Below are 13,963 nucleotides of genomic sequence, written 5' to 3' on the forward strand. Positions count from 1 at the left end.
CAAACTCCAGAAGAGGAGGTGTCAGCAACTCCGTCTCGCAAAACATGATGAAACTTTCTCTCTGATTTTTCTCTCCGTGAGACGATATTTATGGAGTTGGAATTAGGGCAAACGGAGGCTCGTGGGGCCCATGAGCTCACATGGCGCTCTCTGGGAGGGATTGGGTGGGCATGCCCCCTGAGCTCATGGTTCCTGAGTGGCCCCTTCCAGTAGGTCTCTTGGCCAATATTTTTCATATTTTTTAGAAATAATCTCCGTGAAATTTTAGCCCAATCTAAGAGCTTTTATTTCCGCACAAAAATAACACCATGACGATTCTCCAAAAAAACGTCAATCCAGGTTAGTTTCATTAAAATCATGCAAATTAGAGTCCAAAACAAGAGTAAAAGTGTTTGGAAAGTAAATATGTTTGGGATGTATCAACTCCCCAAGCTTTTCTCATTGCTTCTCCTCAAGGAATTTAGTTGACAAACTGAAAGTGATAAAGAAAAACTTCTACAAACTCTTTTGTTCTTGATGTTGTATATATGCTTAACTAGTGTTCAAGTTTTCAACAAAGATTATGAACTAACCACATGAATGATAACAGTTAGGTCTCATTTTTACTCATGACAATAGCACAACCAAATAATGAGCAATAATAAGATATCTCAGATGCCAACAATTTGTCAAAATAATTATGATATACTATATCACTAAGCACCCTAGGATTGGAGGCCTCACAATCAATTGAGGTTTCCAATTGGAATTTGGTCAACCAATTTTGACCGGGTCAACAATTTCTCAAAATTCTCTCCTTCAATTTTTTTGTATAATACGCTATGCTTCCTAATTTTTAAAACTTCACAGTTAATTGAAACTTCAATTTAGAATTGGGTCACTCGATTTTGAACGGGTGAACAATTTCTCAAGGAGCTCTCCCATTTAATTATTTTAATTCTCTATTTTTCCCAATTCTAAAGCTCTTTCATTCAATTGAGGTATTCAATTTTGGATTTGTTTATGATTTTGATCGGGCTAATGATTTTTCAAATTAATCAGCAGCAACCGGCCTATAAAAACATATCAACCCCGCACAGACTCCCTTCACCAAGAAAAAAGCGCCACCGCGTGATACTATAGCACCAATATAGTACATGCAACCACCGGTGCAAAAATAAATCCCGCATAAATATGTGTTAATTAGCGGATATCGTAGAATCACACCACAAAAGGCCCACCAAATAACCACATTACAAATAAACATAAAACACACTAATAACCCACAAGCATAGGGGATCGTTTGTAGCCTTCTATGATAAATAAGAGTGTCGAACCCAATGAGGAGCTAAAGGTAGAACAAATATTCCCTCAAGTTCTATCGACCACCGATACAACTCTACGCACACTTGACGTTTGCTTTACCTAGAACAAGTATGAAACTATTTTGCAAGAATAAAACTACGAGTACTTTGAGAGAATAAAACTAAGAATAACTTGGCGTCTTGTGGGCTGTGTGGGCCTCCGTTTGCGGTGATTCTAACTCCCAAACATAACATATATTCCAAAATAATTCTCCATGAAATTTTATTGCATTTGGACTTCGTTTGATATGGATATTCTGCGATACAAAAACATGCAAAAAACAGGAACCGGCACTAGGCACTGGATCAATAGGTTAGTCCAATAAATCGTATAACAAGTTGCCAAAAGTGTATAAAAGTTGTATAATATTGGCATGAAACAATGAAAAATCATAGATACGACGGAGACGTATCAGACACTTCACCATCTCCCCCATCGACCAAACTAAATATTCCCTCGGTGTCAAAATATAAGGGGTATTATTATATGGAAAGTCAAATTTCTTTAACTTTGAACAAGTTTAGAGCCAAAAATATCGACATCCCCAATATTAAACAAAAATGTACGAAAATTCATTTCTTGATGAATCTAATAACACCTATTTGATATTATGAATTTTGATTTATTTCTCTACAAATTTGATCAAACTTAAAGAAGGTTGTCTTTTCAAAATAATAATACGCCATATATTTTGAAATTCAGTGAGTAAAGAAATATAAGAATCCCAACAACATCAACGGCGTAGCAAAGCGCGCCCAACCCTTTAGTATAAGGAGATAATCCCTCTGTTACTTAATATAAGGTGCATTTGTTTTTTGATTAAATTTAATAATGTAAGGAGCATTTCTGCTAATTCATCAATAATTCCGTTTTATCCCTCTAGAAAAAGGAAAGTATCTCTCCCGATTGAGTGTATCTCTTACTTTTCTAGCCCAAATGATTTAGTTACCACTAATCAATGATTTAGCCAAGGTTAATTTTTTTCCTAACTTGTGTATAATTATGTGTCTTGGTCACCATGCCAAAAATTATACACCTTACATAAAGGAATGGAGGGAGTAAATTATTAGAGGTTGACTAGAGATGCTCTTAGTATTTGTTAACAAGATGGCATATTGGGTAGTTTCAAAGGAACTCCAAGGGCAGAGGGGTATGGTGGGTGAAGTGGAGGAGGTGAAGCAACCATTTCTCTGCTCCAGTAAAATGAACTAGATGCTACTCCAGCTCCAATCCACTAAGGAATTGAAGTTGAGGTGTTTGAAATAACTCTACTCAAATCATGGAGTGAAGCAGTCCAAAACCTACCCTCAATCCGACAAGAACCAACTAGGAGCATATCCTATATGTGAAGGCCGACCGTATTACCGGATTGATGGATCTAGTTTGTTAAATTGACTCGACGACTAGGGCTCCAGGGCACTAGTCCTTAAGGGCGCGTGCACGAAGACTTCTCAGGTGTAATCGACGAGGTCAGGACGGCTCCGATAAGCGGCGCGTGAGCGGCTCATTCTGGCGGTAGTGGTCGTTTGATGGTCCAAGAACCTCTATGTAATTTTTATTATGTTTGGGGTGCTTTGTACATTTGGTGAAATATTTTAAAAAAACACTACGAATGCATATGACTGTGCTAGACCTTCATAATCGTTTGCCCTTAATGTTCAAGGTATGGTCGGTAGAATGGTAGAAACTTATGTCTACTCGTATATTTCCAGTAGCTAGTCCAAATAGATGTTGGTTTATCAAGATTCCATGAAAACATGATGCAGACACTACACTAGGATTAATTTATTTCTTCTGTCACCAATTCATCATGAGCTAGCACACCATAAAGACTTGGTAAAAAGGTACAAATACAAAGACACGCATATGCGCGAGATCTATTAAGCAGTGACAGCGATCTTCATGCCTTGCTGGCAGTGACCCGGAAGGCTGCAGATGAAGAACGCTTTGCCTCCGCGGGAGAGCTGGATGTGGTCATTGCCAGAGGTGTAGGTCCTCGACGGGCCCGAGACCCTGCATGAGTTGTAGTCGCCTTCTCCCACCTGCACCACATTGTGCATACTCGGGTTGTACTTGAACATTGCGTGCATTAGTTAACACAAGAATTCAGATAAGAACACAGTATAGACATCAAGAACAACTAATCACTTGATCTTTAGAGTTCTCACCAAGCATGTCGCCGGACTGGATGTGCTTGCCACTCTCCCATCCGGACACGCCGAAGCTCCATCCCTTGTTGTCACCAACGGTCCACTCCTTGCCATGGACGACGGTGGTTGCACAGCAAATGGCCAGAAGCAGCACCAAAAGGGTGGGTACCATGGTTGCCCGTGCCATTGAGGGTGTTGCTCTTGACTTCTTGTTGATACCGAAGATAACAAGAACAGAAAAGTGAAATAGTGGTCGATTCCTCAAGTGATGGCTTGCATTCGGTCTCCTTCTCGTATGATATATATAGGCGGTCAGCTAAAATCATTGTTTTAATGTGCTCAAATAATGAGAATCTTGCCTTAAATAAGACAAATCAACATTTGTGATATGCAACATTAGTTAGTATATGCTGCCAAATCCTCCAACTTACATAATCTGATCTTGGATTAATGGAAATGAACGAGGATGCATTTATTTCCTAATTTCATGATTTAGTAAGTATTTCTTTTTCCTGGATGCATTAGTTGTATATCAGATATTTATATATACTAGTATTAGATGATATAATTGTAATAATAAAATTTTAAAATACAAAATTATTTTTCATAAGGAGAAGTCCCTAATCTTGACTTTTCAACCATAGCTGCTAAAGTGATTGGAGGCCATGATTTGCGATTGTTTAGTCTCAAATAATTTGAAATTCATAGGAATATTTTCAATAAATGGAGTTCAAATGAATTTCAGAAGTTGGAAAATTGAATGCATTAGGTTCATATAAGAATTTTAGGCTAGGTTAATTTGGAACAATTGAAAAAGAAAAGAGCCGCGATTGGTTAACAAAGCAGTAAACCCGACGAGATTCAGAAGGATCTAATTGAGAGGAAAATTTGTGAGACTTACTAAGAACTTGTAGCCACTTGGGACGGAGACGATGACCTCAAGGGAGCCCTCTGTGAAAACTCCGCAACTACTCCTGATTGACGAAATTAGCCCTAAACTAACCATCCTGGCACAAACTGGAATGACCTACTGATAACCCTCAAGTATAGGGGATCGCAATAGTCTTCAAGGCTAGTATTTCACCCAAATTTATTGATTCGACACAAGGGGAGCCAAAGAATATTTATGAGCCTTAGCAATTGAGTTGTCAATTCAACCACACCTGGGAAATTATATTTCTGCAACAAAGTGTTTAGTAACATGGTAGTTTGATAGTTTTGATATTAGCAGTAACAGTAGCAATAGTTACAGGAACCGTAAAAATAGCAGTTTGTGATGATTGTAACAACAACAGCAATAGTAACTTAGCAAAGACCAATATGAGAAAAGTGTAGGAATTGGGTTAGCGATGTATATTTGTGTTGGATGAAAGTCATCATATAGCAGTCACAACCTAGAGTGATACACAATAGCTCCAATTCATCAATGTAATATAGGCATGTATTCCGTATATAGTCATACATGCTTATAGTAAGAAATTGCATGACATCTTTTGTCCTGCCCTCCCGTGGCAGCGGGGTCCTTAAGGAAACTAAGAGATATTAAGGCCTCCTTGCAATAAAGAACCGGAACAAAGCATTAACACATGGTGAATACATGAACTCCTCGAATTACAGTCATTCCAGAGAGTGTCCCAATTATTGTCACTTTGGGGTCTAAGGATCAGAACAATAACAAGTGCATATAACTACCAGATAGGATCAGGAACTCAAATATATTCATGAAAACATAGATGGTTCACATCTGAAATCATGGTACTCGGGTCCTAGTGACAAGCATTAAGCATATCAAAGTCATAACAACATCAATCTCGGAACATAGTAGAACTAAGGATGAAGCCCTAACAAATGGACTGTATTAATGACAAATCTCATCCAACTCCATCACTGTCCAGCAAGCCTACGAAGCAATTACTCACTCCCAATGGTGAGCATCATGGACTTGTTGATGATGATGACAACAACGACAAACCCCCCCCCCTCTTCGGAGCCTTGAACAAACTCCAGATCAGCCCTCCGGATGAAGAAAATGAGGTGTCGGCGGCTCCATCTCGCAAAACATGATGAAAATTTCTCTCTGATTTTTCTCTGTGCAAGATGATATTTATGGAGTTGGAATTGGGGCAAACGGAGGCTCGTGGGGCCCATGAGGTCACAGGGCGCTCCCTGGGGGGATTGGGTGGGTGCCCCCCCTAAGCTTATGGTTCCAAACTGGCCCCCTCCAGTAGGTCTCTTCACCAATATTTTTCATATTTTTCAGAAATATTCTCCGTAAAATTTCAGCCCAATCTGAGAGCTTTTATTTCCACACAAAAATAACACCATGACAATTCTTCTGAAAAAGCATCAATCCAGGTTAGTTTCGTTCAAATCATGCAAATTACAGTCCAAAACAAGAGTAAAAGTGTTTGGAAAAGTAGATACGTTTGGGATGTATCAACTCCCCAAGCTTATCTCATTGCTTGTCCTCAAGCAATTCAGTTGACAAACTGAAAGTGATAAAGAAAAACTTGTACAAACTCTTTTGTTCTCGGTGTTGTATATTTCACTACAGCAGGATGCTGCTAACGCGACACTATGATCAGAGACCCTTTCACGAAATTGTGTGCGATGCATTAATTGCAAACGGGGATGTAAAATAACGGTCAAAAAGGTGCAAAACGTTTGCGATGGCGGAGCCATCAAACACGGTTCAGATTTTAGTTGCGTGTGCGATGGAGGGTCACAGTTAATATCAATGTGTGTGCGATATATGGGCAGAACAACATAAACAGGCAGCCATATCAATGTGTGTGCGATATATGGCATACAGTTCGCTCCGATGAACGGTTTGCTATTCGGTAGTGCAACAGAAACGGGTAGCTAGATCAAAGTGTGTGTGATATATGGCATACGGTTCACTCGGACGAAATGTTTTCGGTTAGGGAACACAACAGAAACGGTTCAACTTAACAAGATGTGTGTGATACGTGGCAAACAGCCGACTCGGATGAACGGAGCGCGCTGCGGCCGCCTCAATGGCGAGCAAAACCTCGAAAGGACGCGAGCAGAGCGCGCCACGGCCGCCTCAACGACGAGCAACCACGTGGTCATCCTTCTGCCATCAATAAATTTTGACCTTGTTTCTCGTCACATTGCAGATTACAACGCAATAAGTAATTGCAAATCTGTTCACACCTATCAAACTAATATGTGTTCACACTTAGCACCGGGCTATAAAAACTACCCACTTGAAAATTACTTCACAGTTCCTCTCCTCATCACCCACAAAACTGGTATTTCCCGTCAAGTCGTTCCGCCATGACCGGTAGGAGGAGTTTAGGGTGGACATATAACCAGGCAGCAAAGAACCGTTCTTACCTACGCATCAAAACCACAACAATTTTTCGTCAAGTGTGTTGTTTTAACCTTCAACAAGGACCAGCCGTAGTCAAACTCGATTGAACTAAAGTTGGAGAAACAGACACCCGCTAGCCACCTGTGTGCGAAGCATGTCGGTAGAACCAGTCTCATGAACACGGTCATGTAATGTCGGTCCAGGCCGCTTCATCCAACAATGTCGCTGAATCAAAGTAAGACATTGGTGGTAAGCAGTATGACTATTATCGCCCACAACTCATTGTGTTCTACTCATGCATATAACATCTACGCATAGACCTGGCTCTGATACCACTGTTGGGGAACGCAGTATTTCAAAAAAATTACCTACGATCACGCAAGATCTATCTAGGAGATGCATAGCAACGAGACGGGAGAGTGTGTCCATGTACCCTCGTAGACCGAAAGCAGAAGCATTTAGTAACGCGGTTGATGTAGTCGAACGTCTTCACGATCCAACCGATCCAAGTACCGAACGTACGACACCTCCGTGTTCAGCACACATTTAGCTCCATGACGTCCCTCGAGCTCTTGATCCAGTTGAGGACGAGGGAGAGTTTCATCAGCATGACGGTCATGATGAAGTTACCAGCGCAAGGCTTCGCCTAAGCACTACGGCGATATGACCGAGGTGTGTAACTGTGGAGGGGGGCACCGCACACGGCTAAGACAAATCTTGGAGTGCCTTTGGGGTGCCCCCTGCCCATGTATATAAAGGAGGGAGGGAGAGAGGCCAGCCCTCCTAGGGGTGCGCCAAGTGTAGGGAGTCCTAGTAGGATTCCCTTTCCTTTTCGGAGTGGGAAAGAAGGAAAGGAGGGAGAGGGAGAAGGAAAGGGGGGCCATTCCCCCACCCCTTGTCCAATTCGGTTTGGGCAGGGGGGAGGCGCCTGCCACCTCGTGACCCTTCTTCCCTCTCTCCACTAAAGCCCAATAAGGCCCATTAACTTCCCCGGTGAATTCCCGTAACTCTCCGGTACTTCGAAAAATACCCGAATCACTCGGAACCATTCCGATGTCCGAATATATCCTTCCAATATATGAATCTTTACCTCTCGACCATTTCGAGACTCCTCGTCATGTCCGTGATCTCATCCGGGACTCCGAACAAACTTCGGTCATCAAATCACATAACTCATAATACAAATCGTCATCGAACGTTAAGCGTGCGGACCCTACGGGTTTGAGAACTATGTAGACATGACCGAGACACATCTCCGGTCAATAACCAATAGCGGAACCTGGATGCTCATATTGGCTCCTACATATTCTCCGAAGATTTTTATCGATCAAACCGCATAACAACATACGTCATTCCATTTGTCATCGGTATGTTACTTGCCCGAGATTCGATTGTGGGTTCCTTATACCTAGTTCAATCTCATTACCGACAAGTCTCTTTATTCGTTCCGTAATGCATCATCCCGCAACTAACTCATTAGTCACATTGCTTGCAAGGCTTATCATGATGTGCATTACCGAGAGGGCCTAGAGATACCTCTCCGATTCTCGGAGTGACAAATCCTAATCTCGATCTAGGCCAACCCAACAAACACCTTCGGAGACACCTGTAGAGCATCTTTATAATCACCCAGTTACGTTGTGACATTTGATAGCACACAAGGTGTTCCTCCGGTATTCGGGAGTTGCATAATCTCATAGTCAGAGGAATATGTATAAGTCATGAAGAAAGCAATAGCAATAAAACTAAACGATCAACATGCTAAGCTAACGGATGGGTCTTGTCCATCACATCATTCTCCTAATGATGTGATCCCGTTCATCAAATGACAACACATGTCTATGGTCAGGAAACTTAACCATCTTTGATTAACGAGTTAGTCAAGTAGAGGCATACTAGGGACACTTTGTTTTGTCTATGTATTCACACATGTATCAATTTTCCGGTTAATACAATTCTAGCATGAGTAATAAACATTTATCATGATATAAGGAAATATAAATAACATCTTTATTATTGCCTCTAGGGCATATTTTCTTCAGCAACATCATTTGGGAGGGATACCTTTTTACCTCTACTTTTCCTTCTTTTCTTCTTCTTCACCACATTATGTGTGGGTTCATTTAATTTTTCCGAGCTTCTTATTGATGAGATTAGTTGAATAGTGAGCTCCTTTTCATCACCTATTTCATCATGAGAGACAATAGGAGGGAAAGTAGAAATCTTTACCCTGTCATTAGTATTCCTTTTATATTCTATTGGTTTCCCCATCTTTCTATAGTTGACAATATAAACATTCTCATTGCAATTTACCATGCAAAATATATGTATTTCTTTCAAATTAGTTTCAGCATGGTCTGTGAATATGAATGCTTCAAACCAACCATTTTTATGTGACAATTCTTCACACCCCAAAAATAAACAAAGTCCATTATAAAGTTCAAGGGTGATCAGTTATTGCAATATTTGGACACGATTCGATCATGAAAAAGCATGCATTGGAAATTAAGGTGACCAACTTTATTGCAAAGCTCACAAGTAATAGGATAAAGACAACATGATTTTGTAGCAAATTTATCTATCACTTTGAGGAAAAATTTGGTTCTATCATGTTTGTGCTTCTTACAAAATCTATCATCCCTATAAGGCATGTCTTCACAAAGTCTTTCCACTCCACAAAAATTGACATGCTTGTAAGAAACATTTTTGTCATGACTAGTGCAATCATCATTAGCATTTTGGATATTCACAGAGTTCATACTAACAACTTTGCAATCATGCTCATCATTCAAGGATTTTATGCCAAACATTTCATTGAATTCTTCCTCTATCAATTGAGCACAATTTTCGGATCCATCATTTTCAAGAAAGACATTATAAAGATGAACAATATGAGACCACCTCAATTCCATTTTTTTGTAGTTTTCTTTTATAAACCAAACTAGTGATAAAACAAGAAACTAAAAGATTCAGTTGCAAGATCTAAAAATATACCTTCAAGCACTCACCTCCCCGGCAACGGCGCCAAAAAAGAGCTTTATGTCTACTCACAACTTGTTCTTGTAGACTCGTGTTGGGCCTCCAAACGCAGAGTTTTGTAGGACAGTAGCAAATTTCCCTGAAGTGGATGACCTAAGGTTTATGAATCCGTGGGAGGCGTATGATGAAGATGGTCTCTCAAACAACCCTGCAACCAAATAATAAAAAGTCTCTTGTGTCCCCAACACACCAAATACAATGGTAAATTTTATAGGTGCACTAGTTCGGCGAAGAGATGGTGATACAAGTGTAGTAATGATACTAGATATTGATTTTTGTAATAGGAACAATAAAAAACAGCAAGGTAGCAAGTAACAAAAGTGAGCACAAACGGTATTGCAATGCTTGGAAATGAGGCCTAGGGTCCGTACTTTTGCTAGTGCAGTCTCTCAACAATGCTAATATAATTGGATCATATAACCATCCCTCAACGTGTGATGAAGAATCACTCCAAAGTTCTTATCTAGCGAGGAACATAAGAAGAATTTGTTTGTAGGGTACGAAACCACCTCAAAGCTATTCTTTCCGATCAATCTATCCTAGAGTTCGTACTAAAATAACACCAAGCTATTCTTTACGATCGATCTAACCAAGAGTTCGTACTAAAATAACACCATATGATACACATCAACCAACTCTAATGTCACCTAGATACTCCAATGTCACCGCGAGTATCCATGAGTTGATTATACGATATCCATCAAAAAATTCAGATTCATAGTACTCAATCCAACACAAAGAACCTCAAAGAGTGCCCCAAGTTTTCTACCGGAGAAACAAAGACGAGAACGTGCATCAACGCCTATGCATAGATTACCCCAATGTCACCTCGGGAATCTGCAAGTTGAGTGCAAAAACACATATCAAGTGAATCAATATGATACCCCGTTGTCACCACGGGTATTCACAGCAAGACATACATAAAGTGTTCTGAAATCCATAAAAGTATTAAATCCGATAAGAATGAAATCGCAAAGGGAGAACTCAATTCACAACAAGATAGAGAGGGGAAAACACCATATGATCCAACTATATTAACAAAGCCCGCGATACATCAAGATCGTGACATCTCAAGAACACGAGAGAGAGAGAGAGAGATTAAACACATAGCTACTGGTACAAACCCTCGGCCCCGAGGGTAGACTACTCCTTCCTCATCATGAAGACCATAGGGATGATGAAGATGGCCTCCGGTGATGATTTCCCCCTCCGGCAGGGTGCCGAGACGGACTCCCGATTGGTTTTTCGTGGCTACAGAGGCTTGCGGTGGCGGAACTTCTGATCTAGGAATATTTCTGATGGTTTCTCTATTTAATGGCTTTTTCAGCGTTCGAATCACGCGAAGATAGGCCTCAAGGTGGGCACAACCCACCTGGGCGCGCCTGGGCCTCCTGGCGCGCCCAGGTGTCTTGTGCTCACCTCCTTCACCTTCTGGTCCTCCCACGAAGCTTCTAGTGCCTCTTTTGTTCCAAAAAAACGTCAAAAAGTTTCGTTGCATTTGGAGAACTTTTATTCTGCACAAAAAACAACACCACAGTAGTTCTGCTGAAAAGAGCGTCAGTCCGGTTAGTTCCATGCAAACCATACCAAAACCATATAAAATTGTTGTAAACATGGCATGAATACTTCATAAATCATAGATATGTTGGAGACATATCGGGAGGGCTGCCACCCCATCGCGCCATGCCGGAAGAGCTGCTAGGATGAATACCGAGCACGCTCTTCACTGTCTATGTACCGCACGGAACTGGGGTCAAAGCCACTGGACCGCCGGAGAAACTCCGCCTTGGACATGGGTAACTCCACGCTGTGCAGCCGAGGACGACCTGGGCCTCACTGGCCACCGCCCCGGCACCCGCCACCGTGTAGCGAGGCAACCACCCCGGCTAGGCCATGACCGGAGGCCACCACCGCATGCACCTAGCCTGATCTGCCACGTCCTCCATGGCGTCCTCTCCACGCCACCGCCACCGGTCTGCCACCAGATGACCACGCCGTCGCCCAAGGCCACCGCCCGGAGCAAGCCGCTGCACCGCCAAGATCCAGATCACGTCCGCGCCTCCTCGAGCGAGGAGATCCCGCCCCACCTCCCCCACCACGAGTCAGGGAGCGGATCCCTCGCCACCGCTGTCGGCCATTGGGCTTAGCCCTGTGGCGTCCTCCGACAGCGACGGAGGGAGAGGAGGACGAAGATGACACCCGGCGGCTAGGGTTTGGGGAGGCCCCAAGTCGCCCTGTGTGGGAGCGACACGGGGTGAAAATGTCATACACATGTAACCTAAGATTCCACGAGTGGGCACGATCTGAACCCAGCGCCATCAGCACCCACTTTTCAAAAAAAATGCATTTTAAGTACATCTTAAAATCAAAAGAGAATTCCATGCATACATGTTCACAAATGTGTGTGCGCGGTGCAAAGTTTTGTGAAAAAAAATGTATTTTTGTTTTGTCTCTGCAAAAAAGACAAATTTCAGTGCTTCTAAATAGCGTTTCACGACATAATATTTTGTCTTTTTTGCACAGGCCAAAAAAAGTTATTTTTCCGTGAAACTTTATGCACGCACATAGAACATGAATACGTACCCATGCCGTCTTTTTCGGTTTTTTCTAGCATTTAGAAATGTATTTTTCAAAGTAGGTTCATATGTACCCGGGTTCACCCATGCACTTTTCAAGATTTCACTCTAAAGTTACATCTTGAGATTTTTATCCATCAATGTTTCTTGCCAAAACGCAGCTGTGTGGCGAGCACAGAGCGAACTATTCTTTCGCCTTTTACTAAAGAATACCGTGCTGTCTCAAAAAAAATGTTTCTTGCCAAACAAAAAACTTGACTCTTTTTGAATTTTGTTACTTTTTTTTTGAATTTTACTGTTCGTCCGGGATCACTGGAGCTCAGGATCACATACTGCACGTCCGAAGTGTGTGCAGTGTTCCCATATCCCTATGTAGGAGAATCATCGGTTTTTGCTGTACAATGTGCAAGATAGATTGCCGAATGTGAACAATAATTTTGGAATGTGGTGTTTTAGTTGTCCTCGGATCTTTGACGATATTTTGCATCAATGTATATTTGAAGTAGTACTGTTTGTAGTGCTTATATACAAGTGCGCCTAGTGCCACCACCACCATCACACATCGTCCCAGTAAAAATGGAGGATTGCGTCCCAGCCTCTGTGTGTGAGCCTCTAGTTACAGTCTTACAGATCGAAGAACTTAAACTTCACAATCGAGGCGTAAGTCTAAATCATCTCAAAAAAAAAATTTCGAGGCGTCCAAGTCATCTCAAAAAAAACATCGAGGCGTCTGATAGACTGGTGCCAGATCCATTTTAATACCCTGCTTTCAAGGTTGCAATCAAAATCCACAGATGAAAACCACCACAGGCCTATAGCTCCGAACTGTGACACTGAACAACATGCAACATTCATCGAACACCAGTATCAGAATCACCCGAACTTAAAAAACAGCACCAACTTGTCATCATCCCTTGATCCATCCAGGATTCAACGCGCACACACACACGCACGCCACTAGCCATCGCATGGAGGCATGAACACACAAACAGAGCGTAACCATAACAGAGAACTACTACTAGTACTAAGTAATACCAACATAACTCAAGAAGTTGAACATAACCATTGCATGGATTCAGGCACAACCAAACAGAGCACGCACTCTGCACCCCGCATCCGTCAGGGTCAGGCCGACGCCGCCGGGGCCTGGAAGAGACGCACGTGGGGCGTCGTAGGAATGCGCGCCGTTCCAAACCTTGACGATCTGGACGGGGACGACGCTGGAGGAGTCGTCGAACATGTAGGCGATCCGGAGCTCGCGCGGAGTTAATTGCACAGAAGTACCACAATTCGGGCATCACATACAGATTGGTACCACGATTGCTAATTTTTGCGTGTCAGTACCAACATTGCTCTAGATTTTTGCAAATAGGTCTAAACTGCGTATAAACACGTATTGACGGTGTATCTGACTAGCGGGGCCCGCCCGTCAGGTGCCGACGTGGCATGTTTTAGCAGAAACCCCCCGCCCTCGCCCTCGCCCTCGCTCTCGGCCTCCTCGGCGCTCGCCGCCGCAT

General features: G+C 42.3%; 1 long non-coding RNA gene and 1 pseudogene across 1 annotated transcript; one reads left to right on the top strand and one right to left on the bottom strand.

The window, feature by feature from the left end:
- Positions 1–3,062: 3,062 nt before the first annotated feature.
- Positions 3,063–3,741, bottom strand: LOC109731754 (uncharacterized). The gene is made up of 2 exons (XR_005755796.1): positions 3,513–3,741; positions 3,063–3,416 (listed from the first exon to the last, which is right to left on the bottom strand). It is a non-coding gene; the product is annotated as an uncharacterized lncRNA (long non-coding RNA).
- Positions 3,742–12,604: 8,863 nt separating this feature from the next.
- LOC120965524 (U5 spliceosomal RNA) lies at positions 12,605–12,737 on the top strand (annotated as a pseudogene).
- Positions 12,738–13,963: the final 1,226 nt, after the last annotated feature.

Source organism: Aegilops tauschii, chromosome 5, assembly GCF_002575655.3.
Source record: "Aegilops tauschii subsp. strangulata cultivar AL8/78 chromosome 5, Aet v6.0, whole genome shotgun sequence".
Taxonomy (NCBI): Eukaryota; Viridiplantae; Streptophyta; class Magnoliopsida; order Poales; family Poaceae; genus Aegilops; species Aegilops tauschii.